The sequence below is a fragment of the Lissotriton vulgaris genome, chromosome 4_1 (assembly GCF_964263255.1).
Source record: "Lissotriton vulgaris chromosome 4_1, aLisVul1.2, whole genome shotgun sequence".
NCBI lineage: Eukaryota > Metazoa > Chordata > Amphibia > Caudata > Salamandridae > Lissotriton > Lissotriton vulgaris.
In genome coordinates, this window is record NC_141691.1 from 827,165,142 (window position 1) to 827,192,220 (window position 27,079).

A 27,079-nucleotide genomic window follows, 5' to 3' on the forward strand; every position below is an offset into this window, starting at 1 on the left:
TCGCGCATAAAAGGGGTCCCAGAATACCTAACACCTGATTGCCTGATTGTCGAGCACCTCCTGAGGCGGAAGCCGGGAGGCTGTTGCATGATATTGTACATTTAGCGCTGTGTTCTTTTTTAATCCCGTTTTTAAATTGTATTTGCAGCCGAAATCGGCGTTTTTACTTATCGCACTGTAATGGTAGCAAAATAGCTTGATGTAATAAGCGTTAGCCGACTACCTTGCTCCCCCTCTTTACAGCAGCCCAGGACCACTCCCAGCCGAGTATTGACGCTGTGGAGCCTGTCCCGAGCATTAAATTAGCGGCGGCCATCTTGTGTGTGGGGTAGGATCGAGTGCGCTCTAGTCACGCGTAAAAGGGGTCCCAGAATACCTAGCACCTGATTGCCTGATTGTCGAGCACCTCCTGAGGCGGAAGCCGGGAGGCTGTTGCATGATATTGTACATTTAGCGCTGTGTTCCTTTTTAATCCCGTTTTTAAATTGTATTTGCAGCCGAAATCGGCGTTTTTACTTATCGCACTGTAATGGTAGCAAAATAGCTTGATGTAATAAGCGTTAGCCGACTAACTTGCTCTCCCTCTTTACAGCAGCCCAGGACCACTCCCAGCCGAGTATTGACGCTGTGGAGCCGGTCCCGAGCATTAAATTGGCGGCGGCCATCTTGTGTGTGGGGTAGGATCGAGTGCACTCTAGTCGCGCATAAAAGGGGTCCCAGAATACCTAGCACCTGATTGCTTGATTGTAGAGCACCTCCTGAGGCGGAAGCCAGGAGGCTGTTGCATGATATTGTACATTTAGCGCTGTGTTCCTTTTTAATCCCGTTTTTGAATTGTATTTGCAGCCGAAATCGGCGTTTTTACTTATTGCACTGTATTGGTAGCAAAATAGCTTGATGTAATAAGCATTAGCCGACTACCTTGCTCCCCCTCTTTACAGCAGCCCAGGACCACTCCCAGCCGAGTATTGACGCTGTGGAGCGGTCCCGAGCATTAAATTAGCGGTGGCCATCTTGTGTGTGGGGTAGGATCCAGTGCGCTCTTGTCGCGCATAAAAGGGGATGGGCATGCCTTCGCACAGCGAACGCGCACAGCGGTCGCGCCTGACTCGCGCCGGAGTCGAGCCAGAGTCAGGCCCGTCTACGCCCGTCCACGTCCGGCCGGGTCCAGGGGCCATAATCCCTGGCCCAGGTCCTCAGTAATCCAGGGAAACCTTACTTGCACTAAATGCTAGTACCAGTCTCTTATGCCCGCACATATTGGATACATTGAAGCAGGAAAGATTGCTGAAATATACAGCTAAGCCACCTACTAACAAGACTAATTTGAAGAGGGAATTTGGAAAAGTAACCTCACAGAGCATTGCTCTACTTAATACACGTTCCCTCCAAAAACACAATCTGGAAGTATTCTCCCTGCTCCAAGAAGATAACCTAGATGTCTTGGGGGTTACGGAAACTTGGTTAGAAGACTCGTCCATGCCCGACTTTGTAGCAGCACTACCCTCCAATTTTAGAGCCACTATTCACAACAGGAAAGATGGCAGAAAGGGGGGGGAGTCGCCCTTCTAAATAAAAAATATTTTAAATCCAAGATCATCTGTGCAGAAAGTCAGGAAGGTGCAGATATTCTGGGAGTCAAGCTCTGCTCCACCACCAACTGCTTGGTGATACTCCTTGTCTACCGCCCCCCAAGGACTTCCCCAGCTTTCATGGAACCTTTTCTGGGTCTGGTTCATGACCTACGAAATCGGTATGAGGGTCTCATGATTATAGGAGACTTCAACCTCCACTGGGAGGAATCCCCTAAAGACGCTATGTCTAAACAGCTAGATGAAGCCTTGACCTCGTTAGACCTAATCCAGAGGGTGACTGGTCCGACTCATGAGAAAGGTCATACACTAGACCTGATCTGGACGTCAGTCCCGATGCTAGGCCCCATTACTATATCTCCCTGCATATGGTTGGATCATCACCTGTTGCAGGGTAGAATAGTATTTCCAGGACAAAGCGCACCGCACAGCGCTGAGTGGCAGGTCGTGAGAAGGTGGTACTGAATTGACACTGACACACTTATCTCCACTCTAGAAAGACTACCACCTCACCTTAATAGACAACCAGAGGATGACACTGAGACAGCCAGTCTCAAACTATCACGAAAACTGGAAAGCGTCATTGAGGTGGTGGCACCTGCACGAAGGGTTAAAATTGGAGATAAGGAGAAAAGTGCACCATGGTTCAGTGAGGCACTAAGGCTATTGAAACGCTCCCTGCGTCGGACAGAGAGAGCCTGGCGCAAGGGGTATGATTCTGACAATCAAACTTTATATGCCAAAGAGTTAAATATATATAAACAAGCTATTAGGGCTAGGAAAGCTGAGTTTTATGAAGATAGAATTGCAACCTCTCCTAATCCCCAGAAAGAAATTTTTAAGGTTCTGTTAGAATTGAGGAAAAAGAAGGAACAGCCCCCCTCCTTCTCACAAGAAGACTGCCAAAAATGTCAGTCTTTCTTTACCACTAAGATTGTTGATCTTCTGTCCGAAATTAAGATGACCCCCAGACTGGACTGTCCCGTTACTCCGACTAAAACGACCCCAAAGGTCACCCAGCCCCTTACCTCAATACCCTTACTCACCAAGGAAACTATTAGAACAGTGATGGGCTAAGTTAAATCAGGTTCACCGGCGGAGCCGTGTCCCCCAAGGGTCTTTAAACAAGCATGGTTAGTGCTAGAGGACGATATACTATCACTCCCGAATAGCTCGCTCATAACTGGACAGGTTCTATCCAACTTCAAGGAGGCTCGCCCGATTCCCCTCCTGAAAAAGGCAGGGGCTGATGCCAAGATTCTGAAAAATTACAGGCCCATTTCACAGCTACTGTTCCTAGCAAAAATCTTGGAACAAGACGTATTGCCCACTCTCTCTCAAAATCTAGAAAATAACTCTCTACTAGAGCCCAACCAGGCTGGTTTCAGAGCCCACCATAGCACGGAATTGGTCATGCTTTCCGTGCGGGACGACCTGAGACTTAAAGCGGACAGGAAGAACCCATGTGCCCTGGTGCTGCTAGACCTCTCCGCGGCATTCGATACGGTCAAGCATGACCTATTGTTGTCGCTGATGTGGGACCTCGGTATTCAGGGCACCGCCCATGCCTGGCTGACATCTTTCCTGGAGTCACGGGTCCAGAGAGTGCAATTGGCTAACCTGGAATCGGAGGCAGTAGGTATCACATGCGGAGTCCCTCAGGGCTCGGCATTATCACCTTTATTGTTCAATGCCTACCTGCAACCTCTCATTTTAACATTTAATCAGATGGACTGCAGTATATACAACTATGCCGACGATACGTAGATTATTATTCAGATTGACAACTGTCCAATGGCATACCAGAGAATGCAGAACATCCTAAAATTCACCTTGAATTGGATGACGACCAACTCATTAAAAATAAATCCCGATAAGAGCGAGGTGTTGTCGATCACAACGGCATATAACCCCTGGAACGATCTCCTCTGGCCTACCGAATTAGGGCCATCCCCAATACCAGCTGAAGCAGTGAAAAGCTTGGGCCTGATCATTGATGCAAACCTCACCATGTCTGCCCAAGTCTCAGCCGTAGTGGGTACTTGTGTGGGGCTAATGAGGCAATTGCGCAAACTTTCCCCTATCCTGACGGTAGACACGCTTAGAAGAGCAGTATCAGCACTGATCCTGGCACGCCTGGATTACGGCAACGTTCTATATGACAATATCCCTCAAAAATTGCTGAACAGACTTCAGATAGTCATGAACGATGCCGCCAGACTGATCTTCAACAAACCTAGAAGGACCCAGGCTACTCCCCTCCTCCATAAACTCCATTGGCTGCCGGTGAAACAACGGGCCAAATTCAAGGGCCTATGCATTACGCATAAAGCACTCTAAGGACAAGCCCCAAAATATATCAAGAAACGTTTAGTTCCATACGCCCCAAGCAGGAATTTACAATCAGCAGACGCTGCTCTACTGATCTGTCCGCGTTTTAAGCTATCCTCCTTTGGAGGGCGCACTTTCTCCCATACAATTCCCAGTGCATGGAACAAACTGCCAGAGAGCCTGCGCAAAGAAACAAATCTTTTTTTCTTTCAGAAAAAAGCTAAAAACGGTGCTGTTTCAGGAGGCCTGGGGTAATGCCTAACTCTCTCCCCTCTAGCATGGTGCTCACTCTCTGCAAAGCGCTTAGAGACCCCTGGGTGATAAGGCGCTATAGAAATCTAATATACAAATACAGTCCTCTTCTTTATGAGAGCCAGTTATTTCATTAACGTTATAGAGAAATGAAAAATCCCCACTCTATGATTGTGGGTAGGGGAGATTATTCTATCCCAACTCTCCTGACTGTCTCCTATGCTTTAGAAAACCAGAAGCCATGTTGTGAGATTTTCTGCATGGATTTATGGATAGTTTCTTTGTTTTAAAAAACATTTTAAATGTGCTTGTTGTAAAACAACCAAAGTTTCTTTAATAAACCATGCTGTTTTACAATCATAGAATTCAACTTAATGTGTTGGAGGAATACAGGCCTTAGCAAATAACGGAAACAGACTATTTCAAAATGTTTATATTCAGAATTTGTATAATATAAGGCAACATAAAGGTCAAATGAAATGAATACATCAGGACATACGTATGTATGATTATATGGAGTGTATTGGGGTAGCAAATGGGACAGATCAGTAGAAAGCAATGCTTATGTCTTCTATTGTCATTCATTAACAAGTGGGTGAGAAGCTGTCATGATGATATTGATACAAACTAGCAGGAGAATATGGGTTGTTATTGATGGAGATATTGCTATCAGCTTACAAATGAGTGCAGGAGGAGGACTTACTCTTTCATATATGTGTGCCAGATTTAGCAAATCCACTCAAGCGTGATGCCTTTACTGCTCCAGTGAGCCTCTCAATAGCAAAGACTCCTCTTACTCTACAAGCTACTGCTATTGCAAAGGGATTCTAGGCCCGTTTTATACAGTACTAGAGGCCCAGCCTCGATTAGATGGCATAGCAATAGTTCAAGCAATGACTGCTGATCTTGGAAAAAACATTCTCAGTAATAGAGTATCTGGGGTAAAGTGGAGGCTCAGACTTGGGTTTGATCCAGTTAAAAATATAATTTAAAAAATATGTGTACTATAGGGCCAGCACACCCATTAACAATAAAGATGACTGTAGCCCTACACTATGTGCAGCTTAATTAGACTTTTCCTTTTTTATACTGGAAAGATGTTCTAGAGTCAGGTCGCACATTTGTAAGGTTTCCCAAATGTCATGTAGAGAAGGGACTTTTAGAAAAAAATGTTACTTGAGCTGCTAAGTAGTCAGGGAGGACATTTAAAGACTGATGTTTGTCTTTAAATTACAGGTATGAAACATCCCCTGATCTGACCATCGCAAATATATCTTCAAATGCTGGGAACGCATGAATCTCCTTCCTGTTCTTTTGGTGTTCGTCCGTTAGCTGTAAATATTTCAACACAGTGAGGAAGCATAAAGGGAGGTGTAAAAGATGGAGCCACACTCTCACAAATGGCCATCCAAGCATAATTCGAACACCCTATCTATATCTCTTTGTTGAACCTACCATGCCGGTATTATAAAAAAGGGAATGGGAAAACCACAAAAAACAGAGGAGAAAAAAACGTGTCACTGTTTTTACACTTAGCAATGTGAATTCTTTTGAACAAAGTACACACAACAATGGACATGAAGAAAAAATTCAAGGGATGTCTGAAAGGGAACCAGGAAAAAGGACATTTAGTCTCTGCCAACAGTTTGTTATTAATTTCGACCCAGTGTTTCCGTGGATTAGAATATTGGGGCCAGATGTAGGACGGCAAATACTGGTCGGTAACGGCCGATTTCGGCCGTTACTGACCGGTATTTGGGTTTTGACATGTAGGTGGCGTTAATTTTACCGATTCGGCAAATTTACCGATTCGGTAAAATACGGAATCGGTAAATTTACTGAATCGGTTAATCCTAATGTAGGTGGCACTTTAAACAGTGCCACAGGCTATTACCGATTCGTTATTTACCACCAAATACTATTTGGTGGTAAATAACGAATACCAGTGTACATGCACATCTGTACATGTACACCTTTGCCATGTGACACACATGGCACACAAGCCAAAATCAGGGGTGCAACAGGGTGTCAAAGTGACACCCTGTTCCCCTTGACAATTCTGTATTTTTACCGAATCGTTATTTACCGATTTGGTAATTGACATTGATTCCTATGGGCCCCAATGCCCGTAGGAATCAATGGCAATTACCGAATCAGTAAATATCGATTCGGTAATTACCGAATCCTACCAATTCGGTAAAAAATACTGAATTTTTAGCTACATCTCATTTACCGAATCTAGAATACCGAATCGGTAAAATTCGGTATTTTAGAGTCGGTAAATGAAGATTACCTACATCGGGCCCTTAGTGACCAATCAACATCCTCAACTAAGTAGCGGAATAGTATTGAAATAAAATCATCCACTCCAAACTTGTCCTATTCTGTGAAATCAAAAAACGTTTGTTACCGCCAACAGAACTGATAAGGCAAGCACACTTTTAAAGTCAACCATGAGAACACTGCTGATCAGTACTAGGAAAGTTATGAGCAAAAAAATGAAATGTGGATTGCTTGATGTTATTCTCCCCAATCACTTAATCAGACTTCACCATCTAACAAATGCAGAGGTTGGTGGATGAAAGACACTCTTAGAAAAAAGAGAATTTTAAAATTGTTATACAAAGTGTTGTAATCATGTGAACAACTTGAAAAGATGACACAGAGATTCAAATCACGTGGATACCCTGACCAGGTACTACAACAAGCTAGGAACCGTTGTTCTTTCAAAACTAGAGAGGAACTGCTTAGAACCCAAAAGAAACCTACCAATTACCAACTCACTGTAGTCTCCAAATTTTCCCTTATGAGTGCATCATATAAACACATTATCAAAATGCATTGGCAAATATTGAAGCTGGAACAGGATTTTAACCATATCGTTGAACAAGAACCCATCTTTGCAAATACCAGAAGTAAAAACATTGGTGAGAGATTAAAACATCCTGGTCAATCATCATTGGAAATCACATACAAAGGCACAATTCCATGCTGTAATTGCAGCAATTGCAACAGCATTATCAAGGGATCATATATCACTCATCCTATGAAAGGTCACAAGATTAAAGTAAAGGCAACAGCCACATGTGGTGCTTCCAATGTGATCTAGATGTTAAAGTGTCCTTGTGGGAAAATTTATATCGGACAAACAGAAAGAAAAATTAAAGTACGGTTGAATGAGCACAAATCTAATATCAGAACTAAACAAATGAAATCAACAGTGGCTCATCACTTTTCTGAAGCCGGACACAACATCAGTTAATTAAAAAAATGTTATTCTGGAAGAAATCCACAATCGAGAAGGAAGAGACAATCATAATTTTCTATTTCAGCGTGAAAATTATTGGATTAACCTTTTATGTTCCATGAAACCTCATGGCATGAATGATTGTATGGAGTTCTCATGTTACCTTTAAGGAACATATCCAGACTGTATTTTAACTCTTACCCACTTTCACTTTTATTATCCGCAATGACATTGCTATTATCATTTGTGTTTACATTTGAATCACTGTGGTTTCTCATTGTTTTGTTTCACATCAGTGTCTCCTGCGACACAATATTCGAAGTATTAGTCATCTCATATACACCTTTATTAACTTCACTTAAGATTTTAACACGCACTCTCCGCTAGCCCCTTTCTATGTTTACTAAATCACCAACACACGTCATAAGAACCGCCCTCTTTTCAGAATCGGGTAACACTGCACTCGGATACACCGCAAGAGATTGAAATATATCAGAAGACGCTAGCATCTTTTTGCTCTTTACACTCGGTAAGCAGCTATGATCAGCGCAGCACTTTCTCTACATCCCGTTTTAACGGTCACCAAACCGGCAGGGTGCATATGTTATGAATAGCAGCGCCAGCACCGTAAGTGCGCGTCACTTTTTTTGCACCTTTTTTAACCGGCATTTTTCTACACTGTTCAAACGAGTCGCATTAACAATACACGTTTTGCATGTTTTATTTACCAGTCAACAGTTTTCTTCACTTTCATGTGAAAACTCCTGGCACCAAATCATCACAGCATTCTTTGTGCATTTCTCCACGATACCGTTATAGTATAACTGCCGTGCAAATGTTATTCACGCTCTACAAATCCAACCTAAGCACACCCCGTCCACCATTTCAGCACCAAGCATAAAGAATACGTCTATCACCTTTTTAGACCACCTCCTCACGCTTTCATTTTAAATTATCCATCTTTTCACCATCAGTGGGTAAAGGTTTCAAGTCCTTCTCTATGACTTCCCTCATGTATATTTGCCGAGAACTTACATAGGAATCATGTGTTATTATTACAGAACATCCCCAGATGAAGGCAACCATGCCGAAATGCATTGGGATCACTAAAAGCCATTAATCAACTATAATGCATTCTGAGAGTTGATGTTGAGAGAGCGCAATTTGAATGAAAAGTATATCTGTACCATATTTACAAGCATATCGCATAAAGTTAGAAGTTGTAACGTGAAGTAGCACTTGTAGCGTAAAGTTAGCCGATGTAACTTAAGTAATAAGAAATGTATTCGTATGTATTCTAGAATATGCATTAGAAAGACCGTATATATAGTAGTCTAATATAGAAACGTGTAAAATGCTTAAGAACAGTAGAACGTGCTAAACTGAATATACGTATGTAATTATTAAACGGAGAAAGCTGTGAAATATAAAGCGAAGAAATGTGCAGACTATATAGCACTATGTAAGAAACGAGAGTATAAACGCTGTATTTTATGTAACATGGATTCAAGTATAATCAATGGGTTGCTAATTCGATTATATATATATATATATGTGTGTTAAAAGTCATACTGTGTAGAAGAGTTTGTAGGAATTTTAGAATAGTGTGGTCATGTGTGATTTTAACCTAACTGACCAAGGGTTCGCAAGAGTGTAGTCCGCTGCAAGTAATTTAGTGGGCTCACAGGAATAGGGGATAGCCTTGATCTGTATGTGCGAGCCAAGAGTCAAAGGTCTTGTTAAATTTAAAGTGACAATGCTGGACGAAGTTTATGGCCTAAGTGAGATAAGAGACGCTTGGAATTTGGGGTCTTGTTACGAAGTGACTGTTCACAGGACCAAACAAGGTTATAATCACAACGGTAATGAATGGAACTCTGTTGAGGTGATAGACTTTGCTCTGAAAGTGTCAACTGGAATGTCAATGAGGTTACCAGCAAGATGACGAAGATGGCGCCTAAGAAGCAAGGTCAACTTAACGGACGACGCGAAGAGATGAAGCTATGGAAAAACCCAGAATGAGATCATGTGAAATGTGTACGTGGTGGGCGTTAAAGGGGCGTTCCACCCATACTGTGATTTTGTATTTAGGGACAGCACCCCGGGGAGAAGTTAGAGCAGATGGCCTGAGAGCAGAGCGCAAGAGAGCAGTAGGCCGAGGACCCTTAGAGAGCGGATGGGTAGGCAGAAAGGGTACTGTTTCTCGACATAGAATTCCATCAGAGACTAAGAGAGTTTGAACTTCTTTGGAAGTCAAACTGCTGACACCTTTTTAGGTAAAGAACTTGTGAAGTAGGGATGTCACTTAGCATAGAGTAGGGACAGATTTAACTTGTTTTTTTCTTTTTGTAGATGACGCAACAGATCCACTTTGTGTCTATGCTATTCAATTTGTTGATTCTGGAATTGGTTTTGATTGTTTTCTTTTGTAGACTAAGATTCTTTAGGGAATTTATGTTCCTTTTAGTTCCTGTATACTTGTTGAATCTTATCCTGAGAGGATTGTATATGCAATTAACTCTGATTTTATATTAAACTTTTAAACTTTATCAGTCGTAAGTGGTTCTTCAGAGTTGCGTCAGTTTATGGGGTTGATTTAATCTTATGTGGGTTTGCCTTTTACTCAATGACAGTCAATAATCGATCCAAAATTGGATGAATGAGATAGGTATCTAAGTAATCAGAAAAGGTATCAAAATCTCATTCCCCGCAGTTGGTAGCAGAGAAAGATGGTTGGCTTCTTGAGGAAGGCAACCTAGGTCAGGTCTAGATTACCCCAAGGTCCCTAGTCATCGACGACCAGAAGAAGAATCCCTGCCGAAGAAGGTGCTGACGGTGCGAGAGAGAAAAGCAGCAGAATCGGTCGAGAGTGAGTATAAGGGTCATGCGTTGCCAGATTGCGGTGTTTTGTGTTGTTCCTGTGTTGTAATGTCAAGCGGAGTTGAATGCCTGTAGTGTGATTGGGGGAAGGTTGTGAGCGCGCGCAACCAGATAAAATCTTAAGATCCAGAGAAGGGCTTAAGTGGTTCGGGTGTATCGAACACCCAGAGTAATTGTCTAGGGGGTCATGAGGTACCATTGATCGCCCGTAGGACCAATGATAGGGGGAGTGTCAGAGTGAGTGTATGAGTAACGGACGCTGGTCGGACGTTTACTGTGTGTAAGTAACCTATCAGTTAAGGCGAGCGTCTGAAGTGAGAGGAAGACGTCTCGTCAGTTGAGGTGACAATTACAGTTAGACTGTGGACGTACAGTCAAGAAAAGTGATCGCTTGGTCGGAAGTAGTCATTTTTCGGCGTATGAATGAAAACGCATGCAAGACCGTAAGACGAGCTGAGAAAGGAGGGGAACTGCTGCAGAGGGGACGAGTGACGTCAGCATAGAGCCGCGCTGAGATTGGCCGGTCGGTGTAGAACCGCGCTGGGATAGGCTGGTCAGCGAGAGCCGCGCAGGGATTGGTGGTTGTCAGCGAGAAGTAAATAAGGTCAGCGAGAAGTAAATAAGGAAGAGAATTAAAAGGAAAATCGTATATTTTGAAAATGAAGTGTTTTAGACGTTTAAGGGCGATCTTTAAGAGAGATAGAGGAAACTTGTATGCAGGGGAAGAAGCTCCACCAGAAGGCACACCAGCTTATTATATGGCTGTGAATGTAGGATTACACTCAATACTATGGATCTCCGAGTGGAGTAAGCTAACGGAAGGAAATGAGGAACTGACGTTCCCGAGATACGGGACGTTTAGGTTAGAAGTATTGAACCAACTGAAAGCGGTAATGCTAGCAACGAGACCTCTACCGAGGCCAACACAGTTCGAAGCCCTTAGTGCATGGTTCAGGGCGGCACACGATAAGAGCTCGAATAGACGCCAGGAAAGAGTGAGACGATCGGTGAAAGCAGTGCAGGATGCTAAATGGGATGATGAAGTCAAAAAGTGGAGGGTGCAAAAAATAGAAGCAGACAAATTGTATACAATGCTAGAGGCTACGGGAGAAAAGAAACCTCTAGAAGAAGATGAGGATAGCGAGCCGGATGAGGATCTGATAGAGAGGCTATTATTAGATAGACCACCACCGTACAATAGAGAAGCCGAAAGTCCCGAACTACAGCAAGGGGACGGGGCTAGGTGGGGGGAATATGAACCGCTCCCAGTAACAGAGCGGGATCCCAAGAAAGGTGAGGAAGTACCTCAATCCAGTCCCGTACAGAGAGTAGTAGGAAGATTCGTGGTCCAGAAGGTGCCAGAAACGCAGCGTGCAAGGTCGTATCAATTGCCGGATGCTCTACAAGTACCTGTTACCATAGGTCCTATAGTGTCGATCTACAACCCGGAGGGAGCCCAGCAGGAGGAACAGGCACGGTGGGACAGGGAAAGGGCAGAGATGGAAAGTAGGAATAATACGATCAATTCCCAAAGGCAGTTGCTAGGACCAAGGAGTCGGAGTACCCCATTGGATCCAGTAACGGGTCCCTGGATAGAACAGGGGGGTCAGAGAGGACAGATGGATCTGAGGGGACCGAAACCAAAAACCTTTAAGGAATTAAGGGAGTATTTGAAAGCAAGGGATGCTGCCGAAGAGACTCAGAATAAAAGAATAGAAACAGAAGCAGAATGGAGAGATCAGGATAACAGGATCCTCTCTCACTGCGGAGCTGGCGAAAGCAGCCCGGAGTGGGAGGGAGGGAGTCAAGGAAGCAAGGGAGATACTTGCCATACCATCGGTGGCAATAGACAAATGTGTGAGGACAAGAGTACAGGGTGTGGGGGAGTGCCTCGCCTCATTCTTAGTGAGGGAGAACTTAAGACACAGGAGTACCGAGATAGCTTCAGGTGCACTCACCATGCCCCAGGCGAAAACGTGCGACATTGGAGTCACGAGGGTATGGAGAGTCGCGAAGGGTCTCGCCATGCATCCGGTGATCACGGACGGGATCGCGGGAACATGGAGGACCGTGAAGGACCTTTCCGTTTATTGAGTGACACCAGACAGCAAGGGAATAGCAGTGAGTTAGAACAGAACGGAGGATCCTATCTCGCATCTAGAGAGGCCGAGCTAAAAAGACAGGATGCAGTGATGGGGAATAGAATTGAATTTTGAATTTGAATTTGAAGGGATTTGTATAGCGCTCGTACACCTGGCGGTTTCTTGGAGCTCACTGATAATAGCTACTCAGTCGGTCGGAAAAGGGGAACGGTGAAGAGATTCAGGATGGGAAGGCTTGGGTAAAGAGGAAAGTCTTGAGATCTCTGCGGAAGAGGGGGTATTGAGTGCAGGATCTGAGGGACAGTGGGAGAGAGTTCCAGAAAGCTGGGCCCGTGGTAGCAAATTTGGAACCACCCCATTTCTTCCGTTTGAAACGGGGAACCACGAGAAGGTGGTGGGAGGAGGATCGGAGGTCTCGTGACGGAGTATAGGAATGTATAGCTGAGTTGATGAAGGAAGGGGCGGAACCTGTCCTGGCTTTAAAGATAGTGCAGTCGAGCTTGAATAAGACGCGCTGCCGGACAGGGAGCCAATGGAGGGAAAGAAGAAGAGGAGTAACATGGTGTGATTTAGAAAGGTTAAAAACCAGCCGGGCGGCCTGGTTTTGAACCAGCTGGAGGCGCCTCATGAGGTAGTCAGGCATGCCATGGTATAGGACATTGCCATAATCTAGGCGAGATGGCACCATGGCCAGAAGAATTAGTTTGAGCGCGTCTGGGGCGAAAAATCGTGAGACTCTGCGGATAGTCCTGAGCGACAGAAAGGCTGATGACACCACAGCAGAGACTTGGGAATGTAAGTAAGATGGTATGGTCCACGGTGTCGAATGCGGCGGAAAGATCTAGGAGGATCAGGGCCTGATGTTGATTGGTGTCCATTCCTTGTCGGAGGTTATCCAGAACTGATGTTATGAACATTGTTCCACCATACCCCAAGGGAAGATGGAAAAGCTTGGGACCTGGAGAGGTGGGAACAAAGAGAAACAAGAAGGACGCCTCATAACTCACCTGCGCCTAGACGTAGGACTCGTAGTGGGGGTGAGAGGGACGTAAAAGAACCACCTAGGAGTGAGGTACTGAGAGCTGAGATAAAAACAAAACGGCTCGACGTAATGAGTTGGAGGAAACAATAGACGGCACATTGCCAATGGAAAGGATAGAGCTGTATGATCAGGGGGAAATACTGTTTATGTCTAAGGATGTTACTCGGAAAGCGAGGTCAGTTCATGAAAAATTATCTGAGTTAGCAGATAGGTATATGATAGACTTATCACGAACTAAAGCTTTACAGGGTAACCATAGGTTAAACTGCACGGATCAGGATCTAGATGAGCGTAGGACGATTGGGCTGAAAGTACACATAAAGGAACTGATCTTGAGTATCAGATTGTGGAGGGATTTGGATAAATGGGAGGAAAGATGGTCTAAGAGGGGATCCGTCAGAAGGAGTACACTTGCGAGGTCCCCGGATGGAGAGCTAATGCGAATGGAAGCTTTCCCTCTGCGAGAAATCGCGACCGGAAGCTACGTGCATGTGCCCTGGAGTAGGGGGGATTTAGCGGCATTTACCAATTCTTTCCCCAAGTTAAGGGAGAACCCCGTCGAGTGGTACAAACAGGTAGAGAGGTTTGTGAAGATCTCTAAGGTGCTGTGGATCGATTTAAACACCCTGTTTGATATCGTAGTACCCGGAGATTTGTGGACGGCATGCAAACTTAGTGTCGAATGGCCCATTTGTGAACCCGATAGGGATGCCCGGACGAATGGTCCATCAGAGAGAGTCATGGAAAAGTACGAGAGGGTAATTGCATGGTTAAAAGAGAAGGTGCCGGTGCAGGACATAGACTGGGTTAAGATAGATCGAACAACTCAGGAACCTAAAGAGACCATTCACGAGTTCTATGAGAGATTGCTGAAAGCATTCAAACAGTACAGTGGATTGGATGTGATGGATCCCAAAGACATAGGACAGTTTGTGTCAAAGTTTGTCCTGGGATTGAGACCAGACATAAGCTTAATGATTCAACAGCATTTGATTTGCTGGCAAAACAAACCTTTAGATGAGATTCTGAGGTATGCGAGGTACTGTAGCGATGAAATAGATTCAAAAGCAAAGAAACTTAAGGAAAAGCTGATGTTGGTGCAGATGCAATCAGCTGGAAAGGGTGGACAGCGGCAACAGGGAACAGGAACCCTAGGAAAGAAACAGAATAATCAAAGCAGAGATGAGGAAGAAAAACCGAGACCTAGGGTAGATATTGCGACACTGAAAAAGACAACGAGGTGCCATCAGTGTAACGAGGTGGGACATTGGAGACGCGAGTGTCCCTATAATGTCGAGACGGGGGAATTAGAACAGGAGGAGGATGAGGTTCAAACCAGCATGGTAAAGGGAACAGCAGTCCCGAAGGGAAAGTTTATCAAAGGGGGGACTCAGACTCCTCGAGCCCCGTTCCCTCAACCGCCTCGGATTACAAATGGAGGGAAAACCTATAGACAACTGCCACTGTTCGTAGGAGGAGAAGAATGCTACTACGTTGACCCTCTTACGGGGCAACGAGTGAATAAAGAAGAAGACTGTACTCTAGGAGCAGCCCTGGAAGTAGACCAGAGAGGACCATAAGTAGAGGCTGAGGTGGCTGGATGTCCTACGACCTTTTTGGTAGATACGGGGGCCACTCGATCCACTTTGAGATCGGCGGTAGTCCCAGGTTTGCCGATGTCGGGAGAGACGATTCAAGTGGTAGGAGTCGCAAACAGGAGAATGACGAATCCTCTGACAGAACCAGTGTCAGTAAAGATAGGGAAGTACAGTGATGAACATCAGTTTGTGATTTGTGATTCTAGCCCTGTGTGTCTGCTAGGAAGAGATCTGTTGTGTAAACTAAATTGCACCATATATTGCACACCTGAAGGAGTAGAAGTGCAGACTAACGATGATGATGCCGATTTTAAGGTTGTAAACTCGCAGGGATGCGTGGAACTATATCCTACCTTAACGGTGGAGGAGCTTCCACAGGACTTGAAGGAGACAGTGTCAGCTAAGGTGTGGGATTTTACTGGAGAAGAAATAGGACTGATCAAAGGGGTAGAACCAGTAAAGATCATGGTAAAACCCAATGCTGAGTATCCAAGAATACCACAATATAAGTTGACACCGGAGACGATTGCAGGAATAAAGCCTGTGATCGAATCCATGATTAAACAGGGAATACTGAAGGAGATCGTGGGAAGTCCATGTAACTCCCCGATTATGGGTTTACAGAAGCCTAGTGGGAAATACAGAATAGTGCAGGACCTTCGAAAGATTAATAATATCGTTGTTTCATGTTGTCCAGTGGTACCGAATCCATCAGTAATATTGTTTCAGATACCGTTCCAAGCTGAATCGTTCACAGTGATAGACTTGTGCCAGGCTTTCTTTTCGATTCCTTTAGATGAGGAGAGCCAGTATCTGTTCGCTTTTAAGCTGGAAAATCGCGTTTTAACATGGTGTCGTATTCCCCAGGGGTATACAGAAAGCCCATCGATTTTTAACCAGCTGCTGAAGAAAAATCTTGAAAGTCTAGTACTGCCCAAGAACTCAGTTCTGGTCCAGTACATAGACGACCTCCTAGTGGCGTCAGAAATTGAGGAAGCTTGCAAAGTAAACACCATCACCTTACTAAATCACTTGGCCGAGAACGGACACAAGGTGTCTCCAAGTAAATTGCAGTATTGTCTGACTGAAGTGCAATACTTGGGCCACAGGATTGAAAAGGGAAAACGGAAGGTGTCTCCAGACAGAATAGAGGCAATCACGAAAATGAACGCGCCTAAGACCCAAAGAGAAGTCAGGATGTTTCTAGGCATGGTCGGTTATTGTCGGCAGTGGATAGCCAACTTTTCACTGAAGGCAAAACCTTTACTAAAACTGACGCACAAGGGAGTGAGTGATCCGGTACCATGGGACAAAGATTGCTTGATGGCATTTTTGCAGCTGAGGGAGGACTTGTGTCGTGCCCCGGCTTTGGGAATGCCTGATTACGAAAAACCATTCTTGCTTTACTGCTGCGAAAGGGAAGGTTGTGCTTTAGCAGTTTTGGCCCAGATACACGGAAATGCGCGTAGGCCAGTCGCGTACTTCTCAGCTACATTAGATCCAGTAGCCGCAGCGTTGCCCGGATGTCTCAAATCCGTTGCTGCAACGGGTGTCAGCATTGAAAGATGTGAAAATGTGGTAATGGGACATCAGTTAGTGGTGTACGTACCGCATTCTGTGGAATTGTTAATGACCAGGACTAAGACTCAGCATCTGACGAATAGCAGGCTCACACGCTACGAGCAAGTCATATTGGCTGCTGAGAATGTGACCCTAAAGAGATGCTCTGTCTTGAATCCTGCTACTTTGATGCCACTTCCAAATGATATTGATGATGAAATTTGTACAGATCATGACTGCCTTGATGTGACTGAACTATGCACCAAACCAAGACCAGATATCGTAGATGAACCATTGACTGACCCCGATGAAATATTCTTTGTTGATGGTTCATGCGTAAGAGACGATATCGGTCAGCTGAGAGCAGCATATGCAGTTTGTACAATTACCAGAGTTGTGGAAGCCGCTTGCCTGGAAGGAGTACACTCCGCTCAGGTAGCTGAAATTATTGCTTTGACCCGTGCCTGTTTGGCAGGCAACAAAATTCGAGTCACCATATACACCGATAGCCAGTATGGTTTCGGGGTAGTTCACGACTACGGGCAGTTATGGTCTCAAAGAGGTTACATGACCTCCTCGGGTTCTCCTATTAGGAATGGAGAATTCGTGAGATTATTGTTAGAAGCGTTACAAGGTCCAGAAGCTATAGCGGTTGTTAAATGTGCCGCGCACACAAAGAATACAGATTTTGTGTCACAAGGAAACCGATACGCAGACGAAGTTGCACGTTATTGTGCGGAACAGGGGTATTCTCACACCAAGGTAGAAGTGGGGGGAATACAGGAAAGAACTGAGTTGACTATGTTGTTAGACACGTGGGACGAATTGAAGTGTGTTCAGGAAAATGCACCAGATTTTGAGAAAAGAGCATGGGAAACAGCTGGATGTACCAAAAGTGAGATGAATTTTTGGATTTCTGCAGATGGGAGAGCAGTTTTACCAAACGAACTTGTTAGTCCAATGGCAAGGAGATTGCATGGACCAGCACACATAGGTAGAGATGCTATGGTGAGAGTATTCAGACAAACGTGGTATAATCCGAAGTTTAGAGTAGCGGCAGAAGCAGTATGTCAGCGTTGTGCGATCTGTCAACAACTAAACGTAGGAAAGAGAACACCAGTCACATTGAGCCACATAGGGAGGTCTGGGGGGCCTTTCAATAGAATGCAGCTGGATTTTATTGAAATGCCTAAGTGCAATCGACTCAGATACGTCTTAGTGATTGTCTGTATATTTTCCAGGTGGGTTGAAGCTTACCCTACACGTAGGTGCGATACACTTACAGTAGCAAAATTGTTGCTTAGAGAACTGATACCGAGGTTTGGGGTGCCAGCCTCTTTGGAATCGGACAGAGGAACTCATTTCAACAGCGAAATAGTGAAGATGCTATGTTCAGCTTTAAGTATCGACCAGAAGCTCCACTGTAGTTATCGACCAGAAGCTTCGGGGATTGTAGAACAAATCAACAGCACAATAAAATCCAGACTCGCCAAAGTTTGTTCATCGACATCCCTGAGTTGGCCTGATGCACTTCCATTGGTTCTTATGAGCATACGTAGCACACCAGATAGAAGGACAGGTCTCTCTCCACACGAGGTGCTAATGGGAAGAGCTATGAGATTGCCATCGGTTCCGACTGCAGCATTGTTGAACATCACAGACGATTTGATCTTGGACTACTGCAAGGGACTATCTGATGCCATTCATTCTGTGTCCCTCCAGGTCCAGGCTGCAGAGGTTCCATCAGCACAAGACTTGTGCCATGACCTGTGTCCGGGGGACTGGGTCCTGGTGAAGAAGCATGTCAGGAAGAACTGTCTAGACGTGCGCTGGCGAGGACCATTCCAAGTCATACTAGTTACGAACACTGCAGTAAAGTGTGGAGGCTTGCCCAACTGGATACACGCCTCACACACCCGAAGAGTTCCAGCACCTCTGGAAGAAACAGCTCCTCTCTCGGATGAAAATCCAGCGGAAAGCGGAGAAGCCACAGAGAGGGAAAGTCAAGCTGTAGAGGTGATCGAAGAGGCTGAGCCTGTGTCGGAACAGGCTGACGACGGTCAGGACACCAGTGAGACCGAAGTTGCCTCAGGAGAAGAAAATAGCTGGGAGTTCGAGTCAGATACCGAACAAGCTGTAAGTGATCAAGAGACGAGTCCAAGAACAAGGAGCAGGAGGACAAGGAATGGAGAAGCTAGTTGGCCGGAAAGAAGGAGAAGGTCAACCTTGAGAGCAAATCCAGAGAGCACCCTTGTCCCGATCTCTGAAGATTCGGAACTAGACGAAGAAGCTACGGATTCAGGCTCTGAGAGTCCGAGAAGATCAAGAAGGGTACGTGTGCCCTGCAGAAGGTACGCCACCCCTGAATGGACTTATCTAGCAGATGTCTTGGGGACAGAGATCTGGGAGAGTGAGAGAAGTGCAAGTGATCAATCTCGATCCAATTGTGGCAGTGGAGATATGGATGTTGACGCCTGGAATCGAGACTGAGGGGTTACTGACTTTCACACTTCCCGTTCCCCTTTACCTAAGTCGGATCAAAGATCTAGTGCTGAATCGATTAGAGTTTCCGACTTTTGTTCATCAAATACCAGCACAAGAAGAAAAAGTCATTCGTTTAGAACTATTGGAATATGTCATTAGAGCTGCAGGTACGAGAATCATTGTAGATGCATAAAGACTTTTAAGCTATAAAGAAGAAGATAACCTAGCGCCGAGTGGAAAGAAGAATAAAATTAGGGATTACATTTAGAGGACGGAGAAGGGTTAGGGTTGTCTATTGCTGAAGATAAAAAGACATTGTTATGAAAAAGAGACTTTTTATTGATCAAGAGCGCTTCACAGACTGAGAAATCAAATAAAGCAAGTAAAGATCTGAAAAAGAAAACTTTTCCTCGTAAAAGAAAGAGCTACGCTGTTTTGATAACATGGAGAATGGCAACCCAAACCGAAAAGCCAAATGCATAGTAGGTACACTAATAGCAGTAGTAATTTTTCTCATTATTACAGTAGTTACCATATCATACATAGTAGGACATACAAGCGTAAAGGAGACAACAGATGTAAAGCCTGTAACGACTTTGAAACCTGCTCTTGTTGGGAAGAAGGAGGAGAGCAATGTAATTCGTGAAAAGGCGTTACTGGCAGATGAAGCTCGTAGGTTACACGTAGACGAGTCGCAGGGAAATTTTAGATCAAACGCATATGCCAAGCTATTGTATGAGTATATTGATGCCATGGAGGCCAAGGATTGTTATGTTTGCATGCAATTGCCGGCTTCCGTAGATGAAGGTATCAGATATCATCATCTCCCACTGACATATGGGATAACATGTAGTTTATTGCTTAGTATATTTTATGGTAGAGAAGGGTTCGAGTACTACTTTTCAAATTATGATTCGGTACTGCCTGAAGTCCCGAATTATAAGCAAATGAATAAGTGGGACTATCACAAAAAGGAAGATAGATTAGCAAAATTCTTTCTTCCTTGGGATACATTAGATACTTCATATGCACGCTGAAACAATCTGACTTGCAAAGTGTCAGAGGTAGAGAAAAAATTCATAGGACAAGTAGATGACCGGTACAGAAGACAGAAGATCCTAAAAATGTCAGGACAGTGGAAAACAGATTGGACCGAAGAAGAAAAAGCACACAAGAAGAAGGGTAGCAATGGTCCAATAGCTTTGGATAGAACGCAGAAAGGGAAGTTATGTTTAACTCGAAGCAAGACATATTATGAGAGTGTATTTGTAGGTGAAGTTAATTGCGAACATGCTTTTCGATTAGAGTATTATACGAAAGATTTTATGAAAGGGATGCAAGCGATTCCTAATGTATATTTTGTATGTGGAAGAAATGCCTATGTAAAACTGCCTGACAATTGGTATGGTTCGTGTTATTTGGCAATTGTCTTCCCCAAAATATATCATGCAAAGGATTTAGAGATCATAGAAGGAAAGACTTCGAGAAGAGCGAAAAGGGAAGTAGGAGATGCTGAGGTAGTTGGAGACATATTTGGAGCAATGTTTCCTCTTTTAGGTTTGATACTTAATGATGTTAAGATCAGGAGACTAGCTACAGTTGTGGATAGATTGTCTGCTAGTACTGCAAGGTCATTAATGCTAGTAGAAGGAGAGATGCAGTCGATTAGGGCAATGGTTCTTCAGAACCGTCTTGCTTTAGATGTTCTGCTAGCAAAAGAGGGCGGAGTCTGCAAGGCTTTGAAGGTCCAAGAATGCTGTACTTATATTCCAGACAATTCAAAACCACTTGAGAAAGTCATACAGAACATTACAGAGATACATCAAGAAATCGAAGATTTAACAAAAGTAAATGTTTGGGAAAAAGTAGGTCATGGAGTGGGAAAGGTTGGAAGTTGGTTTGCCAATCTTGGTAAAAGCGTTGTGTGGTACATTTTGAAACCTGTCTTAATAATATTGATTTGCATAATTACATTGTTGGGGTTAGTGAAACTGTACAAATGGTATAGGACGAACCGGTTACAAAGATCCATGAGAGAGCAAGAAAAAAGATTAGCTGCTTTACAAGATCAACAGTATAAAAGTTTAAGAGCTCTCGAAACGATAAAAAGAGGGAGTCTTGTAACTAGTTCTGTGTAAAGTGTCATTCAAATTGAAATTAGTGATGACCCCTAGAGGTCATCAAAGGGGGGAACTGAGAGAGCGCAATTTGAATGAAAAGTATATCTGTACCATATTTACAAGCATATCGCATAAAGTTAGAAGTTGTAACGTGAAGTAGCACTTGTAGCGTAAAGTTAGCCGATGTAACTTAAGTAATAAGAAATGTATTCGTATGTATTCTAGAATATGCATTAGAAAGACCGTATATATAGTAGTCTAATATAGAAACGTGTAAAATGCTTAAGAACAGTAGAACGTGCTAAACTGAATATACGTATGTAATTATTAAACGGAGAAAGCTGTGAAATATAAAGCGAAGAAATGTGCAGACTATATAGCACTATGTAAGAAACAAGAGTATAAACGCTGTATTTTATGTAACATGGATTCAAGTATAATCAATGGGTTGCTAATTCGATTATATATATATATGTGTGTTAAAAGTCATACTGTGTAGAAGAGTTTGTAGGAATTTTAGAATAGTGTGGTCATGTGTGATTTTAACCTAACTGACCAAGGGTTCGCAAGAGTGTAGTCCGCTGCAAGTAATTTAGTGGGCTCACAGGAATAGGGGATAGCCTTGATCTGTATGTGCGAGCCAAGAGTCAAAGGTCTTGTTAAATTTAAAGTGACAATGCTGGACGAAGTTTATGGCCTAAGTGAGATAAGAGACGCTTGGAATTTGGGGTCTTGTTACGAAGTGACTGTTCACAGGACCAAACAAGGTTATAATCACAACGGTAATGAATGGAACTCTGTTGAGGTGATAGACTTTGCTCTGAAAGTGTCAACTGGAATGTCAATGAGGTTACCAGCAAGATGACGAAGATGGCGCCTAAGAAGCAAGGTCAACTTAACGGACGACGCGAAGAGATGAAGCTATGGAAAAACTCAGAATGAGATCATGTGAAATGTGTACGTGGTGGGCGTCAAAGGGGCGTTCCACCCATACTGTGATTTTGTATTTAGGGACAGCACCCCGGGGAGAAGTTAGAGCAGATGGCCTGAGAGCAGAGCGCAAGAGAGCAGTAGGCCGAGGACCCTTAGAGAGCAGATGGGTAGGCAGAAAGGGTACTGTTTCTCGACATAGAATTCCATAAGAGACTAAGAGAGTTTGAACTTCTTTGGAAGTCAAACTGCTGACACCTTTTTAGGTAAAGAACTTGCGAAGTAGGGATGTCACTTAGCATAGAGTAGGGACAGATTTAACTTGTTTTTTTCTTTTTGTAGATGACGCAACAGATCCACTTTGTGTCTATGCTATTCAATTTGTTGATTCTGGAATTGGTTTTGATTGTTTTCTTTTGTAGACTAAGATTCTTTAGGGAATTTATGTTCCTTTTAGTTCCTGTATACTTGTTGAATCTTATCCTGAGAGGATTGTATATGCAATTAACTCTGATTTTATATTAAACTTTTAAACTTTATCAGTCGTAAGTGGTTCTTCAGAGTTGCGTCAGTTTATGGGGTTGATTTAATCTTATGTGGGTTTGCCTTTTACTCAATGACAGTCAATAATCGATCCAAAATTGGATGAATGAGATAGGTATCTAAGTAATCAGAAAAGGTATCAAAATCTCATTCCCCGCAATGTGAACGAAGTTTGAAACAAAAATTATAGAAAAATTATAGAATTGTCATGTAACAATTCCAATAAAAACATCATCTCATGGACAAAGAGTTTTTTCTCCACAACACCTTTGAGTAAATAGAGAAACCTTCATAGCAAGGACTCTACAACCAGTGCCCAGGGGTCATACCCCACTTGCTTGGGGATCCACCCAGTTTGTAATCATGTGATTGCCTATATATGTAAAATGATTTATGTTGGCTCAATACTTTGTGTTGTTAAAGAACGTTCGAAAGAGCATTTGAGGGCTTTCAAAAATCCCATGGAAACATATTTCATGTCACTAGGGAAACTGAATGCAGATTAAAATTGAAAGATGTAAGATGTGTGGCCATTAATAGTGTCAAAAACACAGATGATGAGGCAATCAAGTGCTTAGGTTCACCAAGAGAGCGAGCTTCTGGACTTTTAAGTTAGGGTCTTACAAATAAGGCTTTAACAAGGATGAAGAACTACACTACCTTTTGAAATGCAAGCATGAAAGCACAAGATATAGTTCTGTAAAAGATTACGAAAGAAGAAACTCAGCAAGTTTGTGAATAATATTGTGCTATGGTTATGCAGTACAGTAGCAAAACACAAAGATAGGAGCGCTTAAGCATTCACATTAGCAGCATTAGGGGGGGTTTATCATTCAGTCTGCACCAGTTTATTATTGTTATAAACATAACTAGTATGAGTTTTGTTGCCGTTCTTGTACGTGGGGAGTGTGTATTCACTATTGTAATGCTCTGTCATGAGAACATAGAGATGAATGAGAAGCGAGTGAATGTTCTATTATACTCATACAAATTATACACTTGGAAATATGTTTTTTTGTCATTCAATGTATTTACTTTAGTGGCTTTTACCCGCAGTTGTGATTCCTAATGTTTAGCAATACTTATGCTGAGTAAGAAGAGGGCATCTTTCTCCTTTGTTTAGATCGTGTACTTTACTACCTGCTCAGCATTATGAACTTTGAAAGCGAAGGGTCATCGTGCATGGCTAGTAGCATAACATAGAAATCATGCCGAGGACATAGTTGGCGATTTAGATCTGCTTTACTGAGTCTCAGTGACAAGTGAATAGCCACGTGACAAGCAGCCGAGAAGAAAGGTATTATGATCTAATAAGTCCTTAATGAATTTAATTATAGTTTTTTAGATAAAATTTGTGACAAGAAGAGATTGAATGCAATTCATGAAGACACTTTTGAATTTACTAGGTGTGCTAAAAACAAAAATATTATAATCTAAATAATGAGTATTGGTTCAGTTAGTAGTGTCATGGGTGCCCTATTTGAACGAACTGTTCATACTTCATGTATTGCATGTATCTGATAATAATTCACATACACTTTCAGATATTTAGCTTCTTCATCAATGGTGTTTTGCTGGTTGTTATATTTTTATCATTCATATGAGCACTTTGTGTGTGTGTGTTTTTTTTACTTTTGGTCTCTTCCACTGATTTCTGTGATTTTTCTTTGTTATAGACTGATAATGTATGAGGGTCCTCATGTCCCTTACTAGCTGTTTCTCTTTATTTTTGCTTCAGCACTTTGGTGAAGCTGTAAAGGAGCCCACTGCTTCTTTCTTTTATCTACCTACAATCTAATTTCATCATGGATTCTATGAAATGTTGTCTAGTTAGGCATTTTGTACCTGACTAACTGTTATTATTTTATGTTTTTATTTTTTTCCTAATTTACTATATGTTGAATTTTATTTGAACTGGATAATGTGATTCTTATTTAGTTGTAACAATTGGCTGTACATTTCTTTGTTTTCTTCCAAAAGAAGTTATGAGGCACTGAAGAAGGGAGTTTGACATAGATACAGTCGCAAAACACGGGTTGACCTCTGAGCTATTTGGAGTGGGGTTTTTTTTATTTGTGGCAAAAGAATTTTTTACAAAATGAAAGAGTAACCTGCATAGATCCTGTTACGTAAATGTGATATTCATAATGCATCATTCATTTTAAATCTATGAAACCATCATTCAAAACATTACATATACTTATAATACATCATCAAGAAAGAAAACTTAATAAAAGTAATTAAAAAGAACAAACAAGATCAATTATGATTTAGTGCTGCAGTACAATATACAAAAACAGGTGCTCATGATATACTAAAAAGCTCAAGACCTGTTCAATATAAGTAATTATACTTATAAAACTCATAAATTGTAATGAAATAAAGCATAGTTAAAAGTTAGTTATGAAACAATTAAATTAATAAATCGCCAAATTCTATCAAGTTGGCAGAAGAACCTACCCTCTTAGAGTACAATGTGTCTCGTTTGAGAACTCTCTGCATTTTAATAAGCCATCGATGGATCATCAGAACCACCTTGGATTTCCAGTTTGCTAATATAAGAGATCTCGCAATTAATGTTGCAATAAAACTAAATTGACGTTGACCTAAGGTCAAGTCTTCACTCATCTCCGTTCCACCAAAGAGGGCAGTTAAAGGTCTAGTAGTTAGATAGATTTTCAATTTTTTACTGATTTCAGAAAAAGCATCTTTCCAAAATGTTTTTCATGGTGGCATGTCAACCCAATGTGATGCCAATCCCCAGTGTTAAGTCCACATCTAAAGCATATAGAATCAAAAGTGGAGACCGTTTTGTGGAGCTGATCAGGAGTCTAGTAGATCATACATTTGCTAAACCATGCTATCCTTCTTAGGTTTTCAACCCTGACTGTTTTGTATCTCATTTTGTCATAATTCTGCCATTGTTGCAAGTTGAAGGTGCAACTAGTAGTTGAGCTAATCTTCTCCAGGTGGTCAAGGATCACCTGTTTACTCTCCACTCATTTAAGTAGTTTGTACCAGTTGCCTATCCCCTTAGTGTTGGAGATAAAATGTGCCTTCCCTTCGGAGAGCGCCTGGACAATCTTCTTAGAAGGTTAGGCCTGCACAGAACTGCTTAGCCTGTGCATAGTTGAACATTAGGAGACTGCTTATATTACTCTTGCAGCTTAGTACTTGCTGGCGGGAAAGAAACCTTTTGTTTCTATAAAAGTCTTGAAGAGTAACAAACCCCAATTTTTCCCACTGACCGGAAATCTGACGTCAACATTTCAGCCCTCCAGGAATACATTCATTTATTTTCATCTGGGGATGAAGCCATGCAATGTCGTATGTTTCCCAAATTTTTTGAGAGAAGGAAGTAATCGCCCTTGGGGTCTTTTAGCACGTTTTTTTGGGGGAGTTTGGATAGACGTAAAAAGTGAGCAAGAACGATCTCTGATTCATTAAGCATAGTTGTAAGGAAGAAATTGGCATCAATCAGATCCTCCAGATTGTTATAGTTTAGCCAGTTAAGAACTGAGGCCTAATAAAATAGTCGTACGTCCGGCAAGACTAGACCTCCATCCTCCGCTTCTAATTGGAGGAATTTGTATTTTTTTTCTCGGTTATTGTGCAGACCATATAAAACGTCTAAATTCTGACTGGACAGAATTAAAAAAAGATTTTGGTATTTTATTCGATATATTGAAAAAAAAAAATAGCGACAGAATGTTCATTTTAATGAGGGCTACTTGCCCCATAAACAAAATGGGAAGATTTTCCCATTGTTTAAGTAGGTTGCGTGTTTTATTTAAAGTGGATATAAAATGTAATGGATATAAATCCTACAATCTGGTGGTCACAAAGATGCCTAAGTACCTTATTGGCTTGGTTGCTATATAATGTTCCCGCATAACGAAGGGCAAAGTATCAACGGTGCTAATAAAAAGAAGCACCTCTGATTTGGAATGATTTATTTTATATCCTCCCATAGTAGTAAGCTCCCTAACTGTATCCAGGGTTCTCGTTAGATTATCCCTATCACCTGCTAAATAAAGAGCCATATCACCTGCAAATAATTTAAGTTTTGCCGAAACCGGTAGGAGAGCGGTGATAGCATAATCCTGACGAATAGCACATGCCAGAGGCTCAATAAACAAGGAAAACAGCACAGGAGAAAGGGGGCAGCCTTGGTATGTCCCCCGACTGATATAAGTTGTGCCTGTGTGTTAGACCTGTCTGCTTCTGGGAAGACTCTAACCACCATGATTTATTTTTGTCCCCCTTAGCCTCCCAGAGTTTCTATTTTTATTTTTACATGTGTCCATCAGGAGTTTTTTTATGCTGTCAGGGGGCTAGGTGTTCCTTGGCGATGACGCCATTTTTCCCTCATCACTTGTGAGGCCTAGTCACCCCCTT